This window comes from Gavialis gangeticus, unplaced genomic scaffold (assembly GCF_001723915.1).
Source record: "Gavialis gangeticus isolate Ggan-Ray unplaced genomic scaffold, GavGan_comp1, whole genome shotgun sequence".
NCBI classification, from domain to species: domain Eukaryota; kingdom Metazoa; phylum Chordata; order Crocodylia; family Gavialidae; genus Gavialis; species Gavialis gangeticus.
Window position 1 is genome coordinate 28,800,133 of NW_017729030.1, and position 22,299 is coordinate 28,822,431.

The following is a 22,299-nucleotide window of genomic DNA, read 5'->3' on the forward strand; positions in this document are numbered from 1 at the left end:
TGCTTAATGGAGATTTGTTTGGGGGAGGGGGGAGAAATTTCCAGTGGCTGAAATTCCAGACAGTTAACCACATTATTGAAAGAAAAAAGGATTTGTTCAAGTGTTGTTAAAATACTATCCTGCAAAAATAAAAAAAAAAAGCATGACCTGCAAGAAAAGAAAGATGGATGAATCAAGCCCATTAGGATGAATTTATATGCAGCTTCAGCAATTACCGGTAGATCATTTTTGATATCTTTCATTTTTTCCATAGTTAAAAAATAAAAAACACCATTTTGTTGGAATACGGTAGTTGATACCACCATGGAAGGAACAACTAGAACCATAAAATACATTCCTAGCAGAAGTGAGTCACGGTAGCAAAAAGAACAACATAGTTATTATTTGTTAACTTACACACACTTTTGGATTCTAAAGGAATAATCACAACTGAATATTTTAGAAACCATAATATCAATAAATACAGACTGACAGGAAGCACTTCTCTTAAAACCACCCCCTGACAATAACTTGTGATTCAAAGTATGAGCAAGGTAACCTTTAATACTGAAATTACAGAGAAACATTGCTGTAACACTGGATACACCATATAACCATAAAGAAAACATTTTTAATTTTGGTTTTAGAACACCACATGATTGATGTTTCTGTATTTCAATATTATCTTCATACACAATATTTACTTCCTTCTAGTACATATGAAACATGCACAATTAGAAATGTTACTAAATGCAGCACAATACCCAATCAACTGATACCCAATCCCACAATACATAACTAATTAAATTTAGTCCATTTTCTAAGCCAAATTTATGTTTAAGGTAGGCCATGATTCTAGCTGGATATATGTATCAGTGTATATAGAACAGTGGTTCTCAACCTCATTAGAGTCAAGTCATCCATTGAAAATGCCAGCCGTTAGTTTTTACCTTTTTGTTTTTACCACAGGAAACTAAACGTGCAATTCTTCTGCAGCAAAGAACCCAGAAAGATCAAAAGAAGTCAGATGTTTTGGACAGTATGGATTTCTATTTGAAATTTCTGGGTTTATCTTGTGCATCACATGTAGGGGTCTGCACATCTATCAATGCTAACATGGTGTGGCATGTAACCACACCTTTAAAAGGATCTCATAGCAAGCCAGGATTCCATGGTACCCTGGTTGAGGATCATTGATTAGAGAGACCCTTGGTATTTAACCTCTACAAATATATCTTTTATTTAGACTCTGACATACTTACATATACTCTGATACACAAGATGCTGCTTGAAGGTTACTGAACTCAGAAAACTAACTTTACCCATAAAAACATAATTGTAAGTCCTAGTGTTTTAAGGACTGACTTTAGGATTGAAGCTTTTTCACCTTTTAATTTGTGCCCATTTGAAAAGGGTTCATATTTTAAATAGAATCAAGAGAATTATTTGGAGTATAATAACAATGTGTGATTGATTAATTTTGGGTTGTGATTTCATGTTCACTTTTGAATAAGCACACAGAGAGAAAAGTGTGAGAGTTCTTCTGGTTAAGAGGGAAAGAGATACAGCATTGGCTGCGTGGGAAAAATGCCCAGACTTTGCTCTCTGCTCTAAGGTAACTTGGGAACTTAAAAAAATATGAATATCATGGTGGGGGAGAGACAGTTAATGCTGTTACACAGGACACTTGGCAATATGTCCTCATAATGCAACAATTTGTAGGAAACCGGGGAAGGAGAGAAGGGTAAAGGCTGAAGTTTACCCTCTGGGTTTTAGGTGGTAGCAATGAACTGGATTTTGAAAAATGGCTGTAATAAGTTATTTCACCCTTTAGATGTGCTTAAGCTCCACTGACAGGAAGACTTTCAAAGCTTTTAAAGGTCTCCCCATAATTCTCAATATAAAAAAGCTTTGGTGCTCTACCCTGCACCTTCCTTCCTTCCTTCTCCCATTTAACCATAGGGCAGAGTAGAAGCAGGCAAATAAAATGGATTCTTGATACAGCAGTGTTGTTATTATGACCATGATGGTCCAAGGATATGTGAGTGTGTAAAGTGAGGAAATATCTTTTATTAGACCAATTTATATAGTTGCAGGAGATAAAAATAAGTCTTCCAGGTGTGAATGCCACAAACCTCCAGCAATCATGTCAAAAATACAAATAAAGCACTGACCTATGGACAGGTTTTCAAATGTCATCACATCTATGACAAGAATACCCGCAACATCTTCCTCAACAACCTAAAACTTCTCTTACCAACTCTGACACTCCACCAGGAACATAGAAGGCATCTTTGAATGAGCCATTTAAAAAGCTCACAAAACTTAATACCGTACAAAAAGAACTCCCACTAATCATTCATCCATGGTGGTCACATACCATCCCACATGATAAATAATATGACAGAACATCATTAAGAATATTGCAAACTTCTATTTGAGCAGCTTCTTACCCTGAAAACATTATTCCCAATTCCCTGCTTATCCCTCCCCCTACTTTCAGATAATCCCCAAAGTTGCCAAACAGTCAACAGAAGCACACTCCCTGTTGACCTACAAACTCCAAATGGAAACAGACCCTGCCAAAACAAAAAATTCAAAACCTGCCAATACGACATGACCACAATCACAATCAATATTCTTCACAACAAACGCTTAAGAAGCCACGAGTCCTACATGTGCCTATTGCAGTATGAGACATACCTTATTCCACGCACCAAATGCCTTCATGGGCTACGGACAGACTTTACACATAAACTGGTTTCAGTGATCAGAAACTGGTTTAAACCTGTAACAGAACAGATGTTCAGTGAACATAAACCAGTTTGAAAATGGTTTGAGATGTAGTATCAGAGTTAACAGATTTAGTATCAGAGTTAACCAGGCTGAAACTGGTTTATGCAATGTCTGTCCCAGACCCCCTCTGGTTTAAGATAAACCAGACACCACCAGCATCCCAGCATACTCTCTGGGCTGGGTGGAGCTCTCTGCTCCACATCAGAGCTAGCCCCTCCTGTCTGCATAAACACTGCTATCAACTCCCCCCACCCAGCTCGCTTGCCTGTCAGTTTGCTGCAGACAGTATACAGAAGCAGGGAGGAAGAGTGAAGAGCTCTGTATCATCAACAGAGGCATGCACTGCACTGCCTCCCACCTTGCCTCAGAGCGCTGCCCATCGCTGCGGGCTGGCAACACCGCCAGCCCTTGAGCAGACAGCAGAGAAAAGCCTGAGACTGCAGGCAAGGTAGGGGTTCACACCCCTCCCTAATGAGAGCCGTGATGGGGGCTGACCATGTCCCCCTCAATTTAGCTCTGTGGAAGGGCAGGGAGGGCTGCTCTAGCACTCCCTGGCTTCCTGCCTGAGCCACTGCAGGCATGTGCCTAAATTTCCTTAGTCCAGAGGGACAGTCTGTATGGTTGGTAACTGGGTCAGCCTAGCCAGGTTAGACTAACCCGCAAAGGATGAATCAATTTAGGCTCAGGCTTTTTGAATGTCTCTGCCTAGCCATGGAAACCAAACCACACTACATTCCAGAATGAATTCACTCAAAAGAATGATAAAGGAGAGAAACACCCTATCATCACTGGGAGAATATTTTTTTAAAAACATCATCCAATTGTCACTGGTATCCAGGCATGGAAAGAGAGAAGATGGAAAGGAAGAGCAAGTGCTTGTTCAAGGCAATATGTGATAGACTACAAGCAACAAAAAATAATCTAGAAAATTTGAAAAGACATAGGAAAACTCAAAATGAAATGACTGACAGAAAGGAAGCATATTTTGCTGCCAGGCCATTTATATTTGCATATTTCCTGTGAGTGTGAAGCTAATCAATCAGAATAAAAAAGTATTAGGTCAGTTGAGGAATTATTTCTTCAGATTAATTATTTTGCTGTGATTTAATTTTTTATCATAGTCTAGTAATTATGTACAGTGTATTCTTTTTAAAATATCTACTTTAATAGGGGTGTCTTCACCCTGAAATATTTGGGAAAAACAAGTCTGCCAAATGTAATATTTTACTCTACAAACAGTCCAACTGAGTTATCATTGAACTGTGCATGAGTGGCGCAACTTTGCCTTTAATAGGAAGGCCCTGGGGACACAGGCAAACCAGGAGGCATATCATAGCTGGAGCTGAAGCTGAGCTCCCTCAGGCTCCTCCTGGGCAGTGGGCCTATGTGCACTGAGAGGCAGGACACAAGGAGCAAATCTGACAGCATGGTGATTGAAATACAGGACTTGGACCCTGGTATCATGTAAAACACATTGCAGGTGGGTGTGGGACTAGCACTTGATCCCCAACAGACCCTGGGCCCTCTGTATCTGAGGGGTACTACATATCCAGAGACACCATTTACTGCATCAGAGCCAGTCCCTTTCTGCTGATAGCTCCTCAGAGACCCTGCACTGACACACAGACCTCTCACCAGATCTCCTGATCACAGCACAAGGAGCCAAAGAACACCCATCTTTCCTCCAGATTCCAGGGTGGGGACCAGAAAGTGCCCACTCCCAGTCCCAGTCCCAGCATGGTGGACTGAAGCGTGCCCACCCCTCTTCCCAGTCCCAGCACAGGGACCCAAGCAGCACCTACCCCTCCCAGCACCGATCCTGATGGTGCTGAGGCAGGGCCTGCTGCATGGAAAGGTAGGAATCAATTCTATACCGCACAGATGTGATGAGGAACCAGGTGCAGAGGAAGCCCAACACCCCCAAGGGTGGTGACAAAGTGTGGCCCATACCAATGGATAGGAGGGCAGGGCAGTAACGGTCCCACCACCCATTACCTGCCATCTAAGACTGTCACCTGAAGGAACTTGTGGAGCTCTTCCTCACTCCCTGTCTGTGGTGGCTAATGGCTGTGACAGGTATTGATGTTCCATGCCCAGTGCCATGCCACCAGGATGGGTGGCAGATGGGAAGCTCAAGTGAAGGGCATGTGAAAAGATGCAGTGATAAGAACTGCTGGCACTGTAGTACATCAAGGGTCAAAAACATTCTCCCCCCAACCCACACACGCACACAACCTTTGCCAAAACAGGCACTGCTGAGAAGACAAGAGTCCTGAAAGAGAAAGCAAGACCATATGCATGGTGCTGGATTGAATCCTAGGGTTGTTCCAAGGCTCAGGTTCCAAGCAAGGTTTTTAGGCAGCACTTGACCAGTCCAGTCTCTGTCCATGGCTCTGTGACAGATGAGTCTCATAACCAAATCATTCACTGTATTCAGTGCTCAAGATCTCACACAACCCTGGTCCCTTCTAGGAAAGCATGTTGCCCCATTGCCCCTCCATTCCCCAGGATAACACATAACAACCCATTCCCCCAGTGGTCTGGCAGCCCCTGCTGCTGCTTCAGGGCACATCAGTAGTAGTGTGGACCATAGAGAGCATCAGTGGTGGTGTGGACCAGAGGCTTGGAAGCAGGAAGGGGGGTGCTCTAGGCTGGACAGCTCCTTCTTTCTCCCCCACCTGTAATCACAGGAATCAAGTGTGGTAACTGAGGGCAACAGGCAGCACCAGGTGGGCAAAAATGTCCCTCAGCTGGGTCTTCAGAAGGTGGGGGCTGTGTCACAATGGATGTGGCATCTTGGGGTTACATGCCACTATGTCAGAGCCAGAGATGACACTCAAGCTTGACTCTCAAGTTAAGCGGTATTCCCAGCCTTTCAACTATGCCATCAATGCATGCAACGAGCTTCCAAGACTTGAACAACTCTTGAGAGACCATCTACTAAACAAGAAGCCGGCCATAAAGGGAGGCCCCCCGACACAGTAATAAATGCCCTGCTTCCAGCACCTAGTGACTTTTGCCATGGAGACATTGGGAGACATTGTGCTCTTGGAGCACAGTTAGAATCATAGAAAATTAGGTTTGGAGGTCCCACAAGCAGGCAGTCCCTGCATACTCTTGGGAAACCCACAATCCCTGTCTGAGTTTCCTGGGAGAGGTCTACCCACTTCCCACTAGGCAGCCCATCCAGCACAACAGTGGGGCCTCCCACCTACTCAGAGCACAACTAGTTAAAACAGTTGAAACTAGGACCCAATCCCAGATGGGCTAGGTGGGGGAGTGCAGCACAGATCCCAAACCCAAGGGAGACAGATGGGGCATGTCCAGCTCCTGCCTCTGTGGGAGTATCTGGCCAAAATATGGCAAGGGCTGAAACTTCTGCAGTTATATCCTATGTTATCAGAAAAGTGTAATGCATTTCACAAAGCTGCAGTGCCTCTTGTCTCTGTTCTCAGAGACATCAACAGCATGGGGGAGGGAAGCCTGCAGAGGATGTGACAGCAGCTCAAGAGAGGCTGCCACAGAGCTGCAGAGTGCATGAGAAATGTCAGGTGAGATGGCACTGTAGCAAGGACAATGCTAAAAGAACCTTGTAACTGCTTCTTAGTGCCAGCCACGTACTGCAGCCTCTTAGCATTGAGAGTTCTGGCACCAGCATAAGGAAAGACTGCAGTGTGGAGGGGAGCACTGTGGGGCTGAGAGATGCCTACATCCAGTCTGCTGAGGTGCAGGACATGGGGCTTAAAAGGCTACTTGACATTTCAAGGAGGCTACCTGTACCAGGGCAAAGTCAGCAGAGTCCCAGTGGCAAAATAGGAAGTTCATGAACCAGGGCCTGGATCACTTTGCACAAACCTATGACACTCCAGCCTGGCATCAATGTTGTCTTCCCAGAAGACATCACAGAACTCCATGTGGTGTGAGAGGCTGGTCACTATAGTGTGCCCTACCCCAGGGACTATTCCCCAGGCCATGAGGAACAGGGATCCACTCCCCCCGCTCTGGCAACTTAATTGGAGACAGCAGCTAGAAAGTGGACCAGGAACAGGTGAGTTGGGACCTGTGCCCCTTCCTCCCAAATGCCAAACACTTGCAGAGGTTCTATCAATAGGGGTTTAGGCCACTCAAACTAACCCACACAACTCAGATCAGTTTGTTTGAACATTTGTACATATCTTCCAAGTCTGTCACTGTAACACTACATGTTTATCTGTCTCAAACAACAATTTCTATACACCTTATGGTATGCTCTGAACAGCAGCTGAAACAAAAGGGGCTGATTAGTGCTTTGCAGTAATGACAGAATTTGGGTTTCTGAACCGCAGGATGATGTTTATGATGAGACCTGATTTGTATCAGTCACCTTTGTTCAAAATAATGGAGCAAGCAGTTATTCTAGTTCACTAGATTGATTTAACTGATGAGTTAGTTGCTAGGTTCAGATAAACATCTGAAAATACAGCATATTTTTATATCTCACCCACTGGCTGAGGGGATAGGACTGAATATCTTCTCAGGATCCCCAGTGCTGGAATATATCAAGGAGACTGCATTTCAGACAGATTTTTCACAGGTGAAGCAATCTCCTATGGTCATTCAGGTACTTTATATGTGTGCAATCAAAGTCACTCCCGACTTTCACCTCTATGATTTCTGAGACTTCTGATACTACTACTGTTTGCAAGGAGTTATACTGTCCTTTGTATCTGGCTCTATTGCTATACTCACTGGCATCTTTGGCCTGCCTTCACTCTAGTGAATAACCTGTGGCATGTCACTACTTTCTCTCCACCTTTTCTATCACAACAAATCATGGAAGCGATTGATCATAGGCAGTCCAAAGAGTTCCTTCATTGGCACCTCAAACCTATCAACTAAATTGTGCTACATCTACAGGTTCAGTTCCACTGGAAAAAGTCAGTTATAACAAGTAGGTATTTATGCCATTGTATATTTCTACCACAATAATAAAGGCATTTTCTTTGACATTTACATTTTCCACCCTTGCTATTAATCTTCATATTTCATATACATACACAGGAGACCAGATTTCATTTCCATGAATGGGCTACAATGTTTTCTTATGTTATTCAATCTCCTATAGGCTCTAATCCAAACCAAGCAACTAAAATAAAACATGGCTTCCTTCCCTGAGAAGGTTGCACAACCCCAGTATCCAACTTTCTCCCTTACCACAAACACACAATACAATTGTGCAATAGCCTAGGAAGGAATGGTGAGATCAGAGCCGTGACTGAGGACATCCTGACATGGGGATCTGGCAGCTATTCAATACAAACATAATTAGAGGACTTACCCTTGCATGAAGTATTTGCTTTCTTGATAGTCACCAATCTTAACCTCCAAGAATGCTCCCAAATCAGATAGTGTTCCTGGAGGAGGGCAAGCCTTTTCAAGCCTCTCCTCCTTGCTTTTCACAACACAGATATAAAGAAAGAACCATTCTACAGCATCATATATATTCCATAAGCAGGACTGTTTCAATAGAAAGAATAATTTTGGTCTCAAAATCACTCTCAGGATTCAAAGAGCAAAGATCTCAACACAAGTATTCGAAAATGGATAGAATCTCAGTCTCTCTCTCGTTCTTGTTTCCTCCTTTCTTCCTAATACTACAGAGTAGAGCATAATAAATATATAAAAAGAAAATGTTTGAAATTCATAGGCATTCATGTAAGCCCCTGTGGGCTGATCCTACATTCTAGCAGGCTTTTCGGGTAGTTGCGATGTCACAGAATGATGAGAATGCTTTGTGATTCCTTAGAGAGAGTTTTAGGATATGTGTATCTGTATTTCTTTTGCATTTGAAGCTCAGGGGTCAGTAAGAATGTACAGATGCTTTTTTTTGAAAAACTGGCCTCTTGTGCACATGAGGTTACAAGTCCATATGAATGCCAGTCCTAAATCATGAAAGTGTTAATCTTTCATGATTAGTAGGATTATGCTAACCTTACTAAAGTAGGGTTATATAAACCTACTATAATTTATCGGGGTTATACTACCAGCTTCCTGGCCAGGAAAAGCAGAAAAAGGTTAGAAATGCAAATTCTTGACACATCCAAGATTGCTCCTTGAAACAGCTACCTGATTATCAACCTGATATCTGATTTAATCAACCTAATTGAATCAGCTATTAGGTAAAATTGCCAAGAAGCCCTACTAAAGCATGCAAGCTATACAGAAGTTTAGCAAGCTGAGTGAAACTGATGCAATTCCTCTTCTGGTAAAGGGCTGGGTATTTTTTTTCCACATCTGATAGCACCCTTACAGCCCCATTGGCCCAGACAGGCATACCCTTTTGCAGGCAATAACCTACTTCATAAGATGCTGTGAATGGAGTTGGATGAAATGGATTGTTGCCTACAAAATCGTATGCCTCTCTGGACCACTTAATCTATAAGGCCATGTTCAGACTTGCAAGCACGTGCAGTTTGTGGCACTGCAAACCTCTTTGCAGCACCATAAACTGCACATGGGGAACATTATAATGTATCCCATACCACAAATTTGCAGTGCAGGCCCCAAAATTTGCTACTGGGATATCCCAGTAGCAAAAAAAAAAAAGTTCTGGAAAAAAAAACCTGGTGCATGCAACAGAAGCATGCGCCAGAAGACAGAAGCTCAGTCCTCCACAGAGATTCTCTAGCTGCTGGCCAAAGTGTCTCCACTCCTGCAGTTGTGCCCCAGCTCCTTCACTACACCAGGAGCCGGGAGGAGCTGGGCAAGGGCAATTTGCCTGAAGCAGGACAATTTGTCCCTCACCAAAGCACACATGCAGGGGTGTGCACTGTGGCAAAAAAATAGTGGCACAAATTTATGCCACTTCTCTTTTTGTCACTGCTAGCATACATCCCTGCACATCTGGATGCAGCCTAAGGCAATGCCCTGCCTTACCTTCTTAATGAGTACAAAGAAATTGAATTGACTGCAGGAATAAGCCAAGCAGAGGTTTTATGTGGCATAACATGTCATAACATCTCAAGAACTGGAAGCAATGTAGCTGCTCAGTAGAATAAATAAAGCTGTATGGAGCACCAACCTAAGGCATCCATACTTCTTCCTTTATTTGAATAACTCAGATATCTCTTGCATGGCACTGCATTGTGCCAGGTAAACATAACCTGCAGCAAAATATATCTGAAGTCTTGTTAGCAGATGTAGAATGAAACAAAATAACAAGCTAACAAAATTATCAGGCCAGGTAACTATCAATCAAAAATGTCAGGTGATAACTAGGACCACTGAGGATAGGACAATGTAGGCATTTGGATATCCCCCATCAACCTAATATTGGAGCATCTATTTCAACAAGAACACTAAAATACTTCTTACAACTTTTGAGCCACTGCTTCATTTGTAAAAGAAACAAGTATTTATGGAGTTTTAACTGGCCTCTAAAATAGGGCACACACATTTGTCTCTGATTAATGAGACAGTAGAATCAGTGAAGTATCTCATGTAGGAAGAAGCAGTCTTCTGGAGGCTGTGCAGAATGTAAACATTCAGGGAGCCTGCACCAGGTCAAAATAAGATGCTCCTGTAATTATTTACAACACTAATTCTCAAGGGAAAAACTATTAAGACTTGCTGCATGAAATATGCCTAAAAGGAAACAATAATCCCTTAACTTGTATTGGGTGAAGGTAATATATTTCTAGTCTAAAATGTGAGGAGTCAAGGAATTTCTTACAAGGCCAGATTCTTAGTCCTGAAAATATTAAGAGACTTTAAGGTGATATTATGTTACACTTACTCCAATTTAGGGGTGTGCAAAATGGGCTGTATTTGATTTAGCCCAAATCAGGGACAGTGATTCGATCCTGTTTGTCAAGGGTGCTCTGAAATAATAGTATATTATCTAGGCGTACCTACTAGGGGTGTGCAAAGCAGGCCATATTCAATTCGGATTCGACCCGAATCATGGACAGTGATTCGATTTGTTGATTCAGATCACTGTCCCTGATTTGATTCAGCCAAATCCAAATCTGAAGATGAGATGCTGATTCAGAGAATCAGCAATTCAGCGATAGACACAGCTTTAAATGTTTTTTATACATACCTCGAGGTAGCAGCACAGCTCATAAATGTTGCAGTGCTGGGGCAGATGGAGCGTCCCACAGGAGCGTGTCTGGTCCGCAGGAATACTTCTGGTCCACTTCTGGGTCCACCAGGGAGTGCACTGGGGGACCCCCAGTGCACACTCCAGCTTGGCAATTGACCCCAGGTGCACCAGCTGCAAAGCTGGGGGGGCGCCAGGGAGCCCCCAGAGTGCTCCCTGGCAGATCAGGAAGTAGACCAGATGTGCTTCTGGTCCACTTCCAGGTCTGCTGCCGAGCACACTGGGGAGCCCGCTTTGCTCCTGTGGGACACTCCATCCACCCCAGCATTGCAGAGTTCATGAGTCACCTGGTACCTTGAGGTATGTAGAAAAAATATTTAAAGTTGTGTTTTTGTCCAAATCACCAAAATCTTTCTGAATCTCTCCGAATTGATTCAAAGGGTTCTGATTCAATTCGGAGAGATTAAAGGGTCTCCTGATTCAATTCAGTTTCGGAGATTCAGCCACCGAATTGGGCTGAATCTCCGCCAAATCGAATCAGGGACTAAAGCTTTGCACAGCCCTACTCCAATTTAAAGGTCCTTTATACCACCAAAGAGGTGTAAAAGGTGCATATGATTAATGCACAGTGTTGCCATTAAATGTTAATGTTAATGATCTGAAACTTCTAAATTATGGGCTGAATATAATTCAAGTGAGTTAACCATGATGTTTTGCTATACTTAAGCTACAGAGGCAGATTATTATCAAAGCTACAATAGCACAAGACAGAGATAAAGTGAGTGGCATAGTGTGCACATATTTACTTCTTAGGTAGCTCTATAAATTGCAACAGACCTAAACTAGGCAAACATCTGTGACAAAATAAAAAATCAGGAACAAACTATAAATGGTTCCTTTCTTGACTTTTCATGCCTCCATTAAAAGAAACACAACATAAATCTACAGCCCCATATCGAGACAATAACTGAAATACATCCGACAAATGCTTTTTAATGCATTCCAAATGAATAAAAAGAGATTTCAAAATCTAGCAATGTGTATAAACAAGGATGTTATTTTTTCCCTCTTATCCAGACCTACCATTAAGTGAAAGGATCAGCATCTAAATCAACCCATTCTTCCCTGCACAGGCACCCCCTTTGCACCTCTTCTTTCTTATTTCATCAGTGTTTTTATTAACATTAGTGACTTATCTAAGTACTAGAATGTTTGGCTGCCTGGAAGCTTATCAACAGTAGTTTTTATGGGCTGTTACTGATGGAAACAGGAGGAGTTGGCACTCTCCCCCCACTCCCTCGATATGGAAGTCTTCAAGAAGCCATGGAATGTGCTCTCTGGTATTTTTGGTATCTTTAAAGTGTCAAGAGAGCAGAATTTCTCTTGTCAGTTGTCACAGTGTGACTCACAATTAGAGCCATCTGCTCTGCATTCACCACCCTAGGGGCATCACTCATTTTTCACCAACTTCCTGTTGTTGACAGCACAGTTCCTCCCTGTATCACTCTATACCAGCACCCATGATCCTCAAAGACATTGCAACAAGTTTAAACAGATTCCCTTGGGAAAGCCTTTTACTTGCTTTGGTAGTGATTTTAGGGAAAAAAAATACAGGGAAACAACCTCAAATAGCAGACTGTGATTTCCAAAAGAGCGAAGTAGAATTAGATGCCTAAATACGTGGATATTTCAACGCCCTAAAGCTTGTAAATAAATAACTTTTTTTAAAAAAATTAGTTGGTCTAATAAAAGATATCACCTCTACCATAAGTTCTAATTACTTCTGATATTGCAATAGGATTGGTCATCTAAACCTTACTGAAAATCCCAGCATTAATCTATGTTTCCCTAGTAGAGCTACTTGGCCAGTGGAACAGCATACGTGTAAATATTTCTTAAACAACTGGCCAAAGATTATTTGTCAAATAATATCCAATCATCTGCAGCACTTGTCAAATAATAAAAATAGCTGTCAACATTTTACTTGGGGGGGGAAACCCAGACTTGTTGCATAAATCATTCATATAATAATAAAAAATAATCCCAACAGATCTACCCAATATTGTGACTGCATTTATGAAAATGTAATACTATACTTTTGATTTAGATATAATAGAAAATATCTTTGAAAGATACATTGAAGTAGTCAGCTGAGATCAATACACATAACTGAAGCAGTTCAGGGAAACAGCTTGCTGTGAAATCCACAACTCTGAGTCAGGTGCTTCAGTATGCAGTGTATACACTGATGGAGGAAAATGAGGGCCTACACAAAGATTTTTCCTTAGACATCTACAATGCAGGCTTCACCATGCCTTAAAAACAGGAAGGATTTCCCAGTCAAACAGGGTTATGTGTCTGGGACCTCTATGAAGTCAATGGAGAGAGGTGGGTGAGTAAGTTCTAAGTGGGGTGGCAGCATTTGAAATTGTATCACCAAGCAAATAATAATTCAAGATTCATTGGATGAGAAAGAAAGCAAGAAAAAGCATAACTGTGGGTTAGTGCTTAGGCTGCACTAAGAGTTGTGCATTCTGCTCAATGCTCCAAGGGCTTCCTTCCCTCACATGTCCTTGTGAAGAGGCATTTAGTGGAATTCACAGATTCATGGGAGTCTGGCAGGGCCATACCATGAGCATGCCCACTATGACTTTGAACTTGCAACCTCTGGGCTGTCAACTATGAGCCTCAGCTCCCTGCCCTCCTTCCAAGAGTTAATGACATACTTTAAAAGTCATTGGCTAAAATTGCCACAAAAGTGGCCATTTGGTTTTGCTATTTATGAGGAGCTTGATCCTGGTTGGTGTGTGTTGGACACCGGCCATGTCCAGACAAAACCGATCTGCAGCACCACACACCGCATATTTGGGGATATTCCCCATGCTGCCAACTTGCAGCATGGGGTATGAGAGGGTTTTATCTTGGGAGATCCCAGGGTCAAAAAAAACTTGCATGGAAAAAAGCAAAGTGGCACACATAGCAGCAGCACGTGCCATCCAAAACCGGAGCCTGGGCAGCCACAGCCACACTCTGGATGCCTGCCAGGTTCCCAGATGCAGGAATACCACAGCTGAAGCTTCCTTGGCCCCCAAGACTCAAGGTAAGTCTGCTGGGTCCAGCACAGTTGCTGGCCCCCACCTGCCCCACTCTACCCAGGGTAATCTGCCATGTGCCAGAGTGTGTGCAGCAGGTATTCCCCAGAGACAAGCAGCAGCAACACAAGGTGTGCTGCTGCTACTTGTGCCCAGGAAACCAAACATCCATGCTCATCTGGATGCAGCCTCTAGGAGCACTCTGACTGGCCCCTAAGAAACAAGCCAAGAAAGACCTGGTTTTCTGAATCCAAAAACAGGAGACAGGCTCTGCACAGCTCAAACCAATGGCAGTACTGCACATAATGTAGTAGCAGGTGACACCTAGAGTAATATATAATCAAAGAGGGACGCATCTGATGAATTTAGGTGGCTCCAAAGTTCAGTGGCAAGTGAGTGGGATTTTTTTTTGGATTGTAATTTTGGAGGTATGGACTTCAACCCCACTAAAATCTTGCATTAGCAGGTAAGTCCTTTATTGGCCCAAGTCCTAAGTGACTGTACCTAGCCTTTCTGTCAGATAGACTTGAACGTTTACTTGTCAATGGAGTATAAAATCTGACACCAAAGCAATGTAAGCATGATCTACCTAATATTTACCAAATAATGTATAGCATGGGAACCTTTTCAAGTCCAGAATTCTCAGGAAATAGTATAGGCCTGTATCTTTTACCACCTGTATACAGTTAGAAAGCTGTCTCCTGCATTAGAACATCTCTGTACTAGACCCTCCAGTGGGCATCCGCTCTTCTGTTGCATCTACTGCAAAGTGGCTACCTGTAAGGAGAATTCAGGAGTTCCACCTAGCATAAATTTCAACTACCCTGTGAACTTATAACACCTATAGTAGATACTTGTTCTTGCAGCCTTAGAAGTTGGCAGTATCTCTGGGTTTCAGAATGGTCTGGTACCCAAAAAAGTGAACGAAGCCACCTCTCACTTGATACCTTGGTATGGCAGGTAACATCAGTTGAGAGACCCTTGCAGTGATTTCCAGGAATCTTTCCAGGGCTGGTAGCTAGGTCTTCCTGGTGGCTAGCTTCCATTTGCTTACTGACACCTCTTCAAAACTGACTAAAACTTGAAGCTAGTGGCTTCAGGTCAGTGTGCTTCTGCGTTCATTCAGTCACATCAAATCAGTAAGACACACAGAAGCTGTCTTCAATACATGCTAAATCATGCAAAAAAAAGCGGAAATGTTCTTACTGACCCTAATCTACAACATGAAGCTGAATTTTTCTTTTTGATTCAACATTCCTTTTTATCCAGAATACTATTTAAGGTCATTGTGATTCAGGGCCTAGATCCCAGCTGCTTAATTTATCACAAATAAGTGGATCCTTGCCAGTCTCATCAACGAAATATGTTCCAAAGAAAGATAAAACACATCCTCTTTAAAAAAAACCATAAAAGCAATTCTGAACTTGTCACATAATCATTAGCAATTCCAGACAAGGGGAGAAGAAATCTCTAAAGTACAACAGTCATTCTGTTTTTCTCTACAAACTTAAAAATCCCCGATGAGAAAAAATTGGGTGGAGGAAACAAGTAAGTGAGGAAAAGAGAGGGTCTCTATCAGTTTTGCCTCTGTTAACTGAAATTATAACAAATACCTTATTTCCTAAATAACACATTTAGCAAGTTCCAGTGATACACACACGACCCATCCAGTCAGGAACACCTGGAGCTCATGGGAACTGGACATATTTGTCCTACTCTAGACTTTAGCCCTTTAAAATGTTACCAGTATTTTGGTTAAACAAAATTACAAGGGCATGAAAATATGGATTAAAGTACAGCTCTGTTAAATTCCTAACTATAAAACTGCCACTGTGGGACCCCAGAGTAAGCATATTTTTTAAGGACCTGTAACTGAAAAAAAAACATGACATCTATTCTACTTATACAGAGTTAGTGCTGTTTTGCAATGCAACCATAACTATAAATAAATACATAACAAATACTCAGTGAACCAGAAGTAAAACCTTGGTCCTTACCCTCCAAAACCTTAGGTCTCTGCCTACTGGAGTAAAAGATGGTTTCTAATATCTGTTAATTGTAGATGGACCCTCACTGATTGACATGAGCACTATAATGATACAGGTTCTGTATTGCATTTCTCTACATAATGCAAACAGAATGGGGCTTTGACAAAACTAAACCCTCTCACTGGGTTTTCATAAAATTTGGGCTTGTGGATGTTGAGTGATGAAGCCAAGATGTGGGAATGCCCTCACACACCGTGTTCCATCATTTCTTTTCAGTATTTCCTCAAGATGGTCTTCTTTTTCAGGGTTGCTCCTTACCAGATTTCCTGTTCCCCTTTTCTATTTGTCTCATGTTAGGGACTCTTCTCTTTACCTGGCTGAAAAAATGAGCCAACAGAAAGCACCTCAACAGAAGGCATAACCCCTTGCCACTGGTGGAAAATCCTTTTTTTTTTTAAGTAAGACAGTCCGATACAACAGGTACTAGCACTGTTGAATTACAGCTGCATTTCTTCAAATATATCCAGAGTGTTAGCTGTATGAGAAGTTTAAATGATTCCTAACAAGCTTTCAGGACACACTAGCCAAAAATTTTACGTCAAAGATTTGTTTTGACAACCTGCAATTTGAAAACAGTTTGACTACTTTTCTTCAGATTTGGTTCTGTTCTATTCTGTTTAAAGTCTCTTGCCAGGCTACTTACTTTGGGATCTCTGTCTTTCAATCATTTCTTTGTGTATCTGTACATATATTTCCAGAGAGGCAAAAGGGAAATCTGGTAAATGGTTTGATTTCAAAATATAAATAAAGGAGCAACCTCTGTAAATAGAAAAAATTTTCATATGTGAAGATTGTTTTGAACAGGAGAACCTGGGGAGGGCAGGGGTCAGCACATGAGAAGTAGTACTGAAGTCTTGTATTTTAATACTTAATTTTATAAATGATCCCAAGAGTAATAGAAAGGTCCCAGGACCTATTCTGATCCATAGACAGTTAGGCAGGAGAATATTTCTATACCCTTTAGCCTTTGAGTGTACTACAGGACAGGGGAGTTTGGTGCTAAATGACAAATTGAGTTAGAAATATTTGAGTCATAAACTATAGTAAATCTTTTAGCACTTATGTGACACTCTAAGCTGAGAGCAAATGAAGTGTCAGCCTAGGCATGTTTGAAACCCATGCAGGTTATGTTTACTAGATTATCCTTAAAAACATCTACATGAATAGCCTTGCATAAAGTGTTTGCAAGCTGATGTCCAAGCACCACTAAAACAATATTTTAATGTGACTAAACAAATTACATATATGGATCTCTCTCAAAGTAAAATTATTTCAGTTGCAAAGTCAAGCACAGATAGATTAGGAAACGACAGATTTATGATATCCTGCACAACCTTAATTCAACTCACTTGTAAGTCCTGTACCCATAATGACCCAGGGGTCTTGTGGAAAACAGTATGTAATCATGTAATTAAAGACTGTATCTTAAAGCACAAGAGGCCTGGACTAAGGTTCTGCAGGCAACCATAAATCTGATATTCCCTCATGTTGAATTCTTGACTTTGCATCCTAAATAATGTTCTTTTAGCAGATTTTTTTAGTGTAAGTGTCTATATTTTTAAAAGGAAAAAAACAGATTCTATTATGTGCAACCATGACAATCTTTCATAATGTATCATCAGTGTATCAGGTTCGGTTATACTTACCGAGGAGGGACTACTACACCACATGCAACAGTAGATTCCAAATGTGGTCAAGAGGGATTCTCCTCCTGAGGAGCTGATACATTTTTACCCCAGTCAGGCTGTTGTTTTCAATCTCAGATTGCAAATTAATGTGATTGTGTGATCCCCTTCCATATCCCACTGGGGATATGGCAGTTTTCATTTCCTCTGGGGATTCAACAAGAATCAGAACAAATTCTAGTGAGGCACTGAAATCTGAAATTCCCTCCTACCCTATTGTACCACTACTACCACCTCTCTGTTTCCAGAACCTTTTGGTCTATCTTGCTTTACAGCAATTTTTCCATCAGAGGCTAGGCTGTACCACTACAGCTTCCTTCCACTATTTTCCACTACTACATAACCTGATACAAATTATAGCCTTAGAAATTGGCATAAACAGGGAGCTAAATTTAGATCAACAAATTGAAACTTCTGTGCTCCTTTTTCTACGAAATCGTTCAAGGAAACCAACTATATAATATAAGAATGCGGATAAAGACTGTAATAGTACCTGTCAGTAAACTAAGACTTACAGTTGGTTACACTGTGCAAATACATAAAGACATAGAAGTTGTCACCAAATAAAACAATAGAAAATGCTACCTAATTCTAAAGGGGCAAAGTTACGGCTGTTCTGAGAACAACAATTTCCTGATTTTTATGCATTTGGAAACTCAGCCATAACTTTGCATTAACATGAGTTTGAGGGAAGATTTTAAAAATGAAGCAGGTATATTCTTTTCAAGTCATTTGTGAACAATAAAAGAAAAAAAATACAATGAGATTTAAATATCAAGGAACTTCCATATAGAAATAAATATTTATATATAAGCTCTAAACTTAAAAAAATAGGATTTGCAGTGAAAATGGTAATGGACTTAAACAGCACAAACACTGCACCGCAACAAAGTAACATAGGCAACAACATTATACAACACTGACATTATTTGCTCTGTAAGATTGTAATTAATGAGTGAATTAGCTCAGACTTATGAAATAAAATAATGCCGTCTCTACTTAGAACCCATCCAACACGTCATGCAGAGATCTTAAAGTTTTTTACTCAGATTAGTTAGTCAAACACTTATAGACTCTGTGCAACCGCCTTTATAAATTGTCTTCTCACTGAAAAAGCACTGCAGTGAACGGACTATACCACTAAAGGGCAAAGACATTTTGCTATGTTTGGGCCTAGTTATGAAGATTCACACTGTGCTGTTGTTAAGACAGATCTCAAGAAAGTTTCTGGTTCTTTTCCATCACCCTTAAGTGAAGCACCCCATTCCTGCAAGAAATGGTGTGATTGACTTCAAAGGGCCTTATGGGCTGGTTTGTACCCTGCTGTCCTCTGGTCACTGGGACAAAGGAAGGCACATGTCTCCATGGCCCACATAAAGCCTTGTACGGGGTCTGTTACCAAAGTATGGCTCCATCTTCTGAGAGAACACTGTCAAAGGGAAGTAAAGAGTAGGTGGAGCAATGGCTGTGGGAATCATGTTGGACTCCTTAGACAGGTGTCCCACCAAATTCCTCACCTTGCAATGCACCTTGTCTTTTTGAATCTCTGAGGCAAAAAGCCTCCTTAAAAACACACATGTCCACCTTTCCACGGACAAGCCTGTCCATGGACAAAGTGCTCTAGTTCTTTAATGACTTGAATGTAAGCACAGAACAAGTCAATAGCAGATCTGGAAACAGAATTCAGGTAGCTTTGATGATCATTTTCTAAGTACTGTCAGACTATCTCTAGCCCCCAAATAAACTGAGAACTTTAAGCCTGTATATATGTAGTCTATTTCTGCCATCTTTGCTCAAACGGAGTTGTAATTGCAAGGGATTCAGATTACATGGTACCCTTCCAATGAGTAACTCTTCACTCCACATGTAGTTCAATTGCCTTCAGTATCAGTTCATACGGTGAGGTACTATTAAGCATGAACAATTATTTCATAGTCTATCCTCAACTAGTCCCTTTGGCATCACAGAGCCTACTTGTATGTAAAATGCTACCCATCTGTCAGCTAGGATAACAGAATAATGCTCAAAGTGCCCTGGCATCAAGGGTAGAGATCAGTGCTAGGATTTTTGTTTTGGACACAAAAGAATTTGTATTTAATGGAGTTCAACTCAGTCCCCACCTAAAAGTATCTTAGAAGTAGCTATCAGAAAGGGAGAAGATGCATTGACTACATTTTTTGTGAGTTAATATTGCATCTATAAGCCAAAGAATTACCTCTGAAAATATAGAGACATCAGCTCTGGGGTATATGTCATGCTCAGCAGGTGGCTTGACAAGACTGGTAGACTGAAAGCCTTTCAGTTCAAAAGAGAACAGACTTCACTTGAATGCAAAGATACGTGCTGGCAGCAGCAGGCTCCTTTGAGTCTATTTTCCCCTTATAGCTGTATTTACCTAAGAAATTTCATGCATAGAAAAGAATGAGTGAAAAGGAATATTCAGATACATGACAGGAATAGGATTCTTATTGTTACCTCTTTTTCAGCAAATGTTTTGTTCCCTTTTAAGTACCACAAAACTTGACAAAAGGGAAAGGATTATGTGACAGATGACATGCTGATCAAAATCTGCAGTCAAAGTTTGACTAGCATAAAAGGCTATTGTAGAGATAGACCACTGCATTGTAGTTTGTTGATGTTAAATTGTTAACACACACTTTGAAAATAGTGTGTGTAGCTCCTTGCTGCTGCATTAAAATTAAAGCAATTTGTTTAGTAATTTTGGAATGTTAAAAAATGTGAACCATTATGATGATATTGCCCAATTTGTTTTGGGTTTTTTTTTCCCTTCAGGTCACTATACAATTTACTGACAACATATACATCTGAATTGGGGGATGAATGCATCTCACAAAACATTTATAATTGGTATAAATCTGAAGTGATGACTAAAGGCAAGAGAGTTACCCTGGGTTTCCAGCTATGTAACAGCTAAGATCTGCCTACTAGTGATACTAGTGATATTTTGATTGGGCCTATAGTTGGACCCACTACAACAAAGCTTTACATTATCACTGGTCCTATTATGAACATTTTTTCCAGATGTTTCCCTTTCTATGGTAGTCTCATGAGTATCTACTCATAGCTTCATCTGATGGCAAAATTATTTTAATGAGAGAGATTATATGGATTATTTGATTTAGGGAAGTACAGGTGGTGAAACTACCCACTACAATCTCTTTACCTTATGCTGACTGTATTACGTTCTTGGTCATACAGTCTTTTCTTAATCCACTCATTTTATTATTTGACTCATTCAGAGTTCAATGGCCTGAGAGGAAGAATTGTGACTCTCAGTCCCTCCTGTCTTGGTCCTGAGCTGATGGAGATTAATTTGTTACTGCAAATTACTCCTCACTTTGCACTACCTCAGCAGTGAATCCTGCCAAAGTAAAGGCACAGATCCAAGGCTCCATCCTTCGTCCAATTCTCTGCTCCCTTAGCTCAGAGAGCTCCACTCCTCTGTGGCTATGTGAGATTTGGGCACAATTTAGCCCTGAATGTACATTAGTCCTTAGTAGTAGCTCAAATGTATCTTTGCTTTACTCAGGTTAGAGACCAGTACAAAGTATTATGGATGCTTGAAGCATCCTTGTACCATCTACATTTTTACCTAGTTGTTTTCAATGCACTAGCATTCTTGGAAGTATTGATAGTCTGATACAGTCACCTCTGCCTGAAACTCCCCATGGCCCAATGTCATCTGGTCTGAGGATGTCTCCACAGGTCTGGAAATTCAGTGTCATAGCCAGCAGTGGCCATGGCAATTACTACTGCCAATTTTTGTCCTGCTGTCATATTTCCAGACCTGTGAAGAGCCTTGCAAACCAAATGATGTAGCCCTGTGCACTGGATCCAGCCCCTGGACCAACCCAAGCGCAGTGGATGTGTTCTACAGACCTGGGTGAGTTGGGTACCATTGTTCTAGAATGACTGAAAGACATGTGGTCTGTTTCTGGCTCTGCCACTTACCCAGTCTTTCAGTTTGGGCAAATTAGCTCAATTTATCCCTTTCTATTACAATTTCTTCTTCTATTAAATATAGGTATAACAATATTTCCCCTCTTCTGGAAAATGCATTATTATTTATGAATGAAAAATGCTAAGTCATTTAATTAATTTTATTAATAAATAAGTATTCCTTCATTTCCATTATTTATGCTATTCTGCTGTCTCCTGGGTTATGCTCTATTTTTAGCTTTGTCTTTGGTCTCAAGTGTCAGGGCAGAGCTGCACAATATTGCATCTAAAATCTTCCATTTTGATGTTAAATAATGCTCCTTCAATCTACACAAGCCCTCCTTCCTAACCAATGAAAGAAAATTAAAATCAATTAGCTGACAAAAATAAATGTAATCTAAAATACTTAAATCCACTAAGTACACCAGGGATGTGAAGGTTTACCTGCGGTCAGATGAAGAATGCAAGCAGAGCTTTCCCCACAAAGAAATAGTTTACATGCTATTCTGCTCAAAAAAGTGTAGTGCCTACGTGAGCAGTCAGGAATGCACAGAGTTTGCATTCCTGCAGATATATTATCTGAAAGTGTTACCCTTTGTTCAACATTTCTTCTGTTATGTTCTATTACCCCTTTTACTAAAAAAAAAAGGCGTTTATAT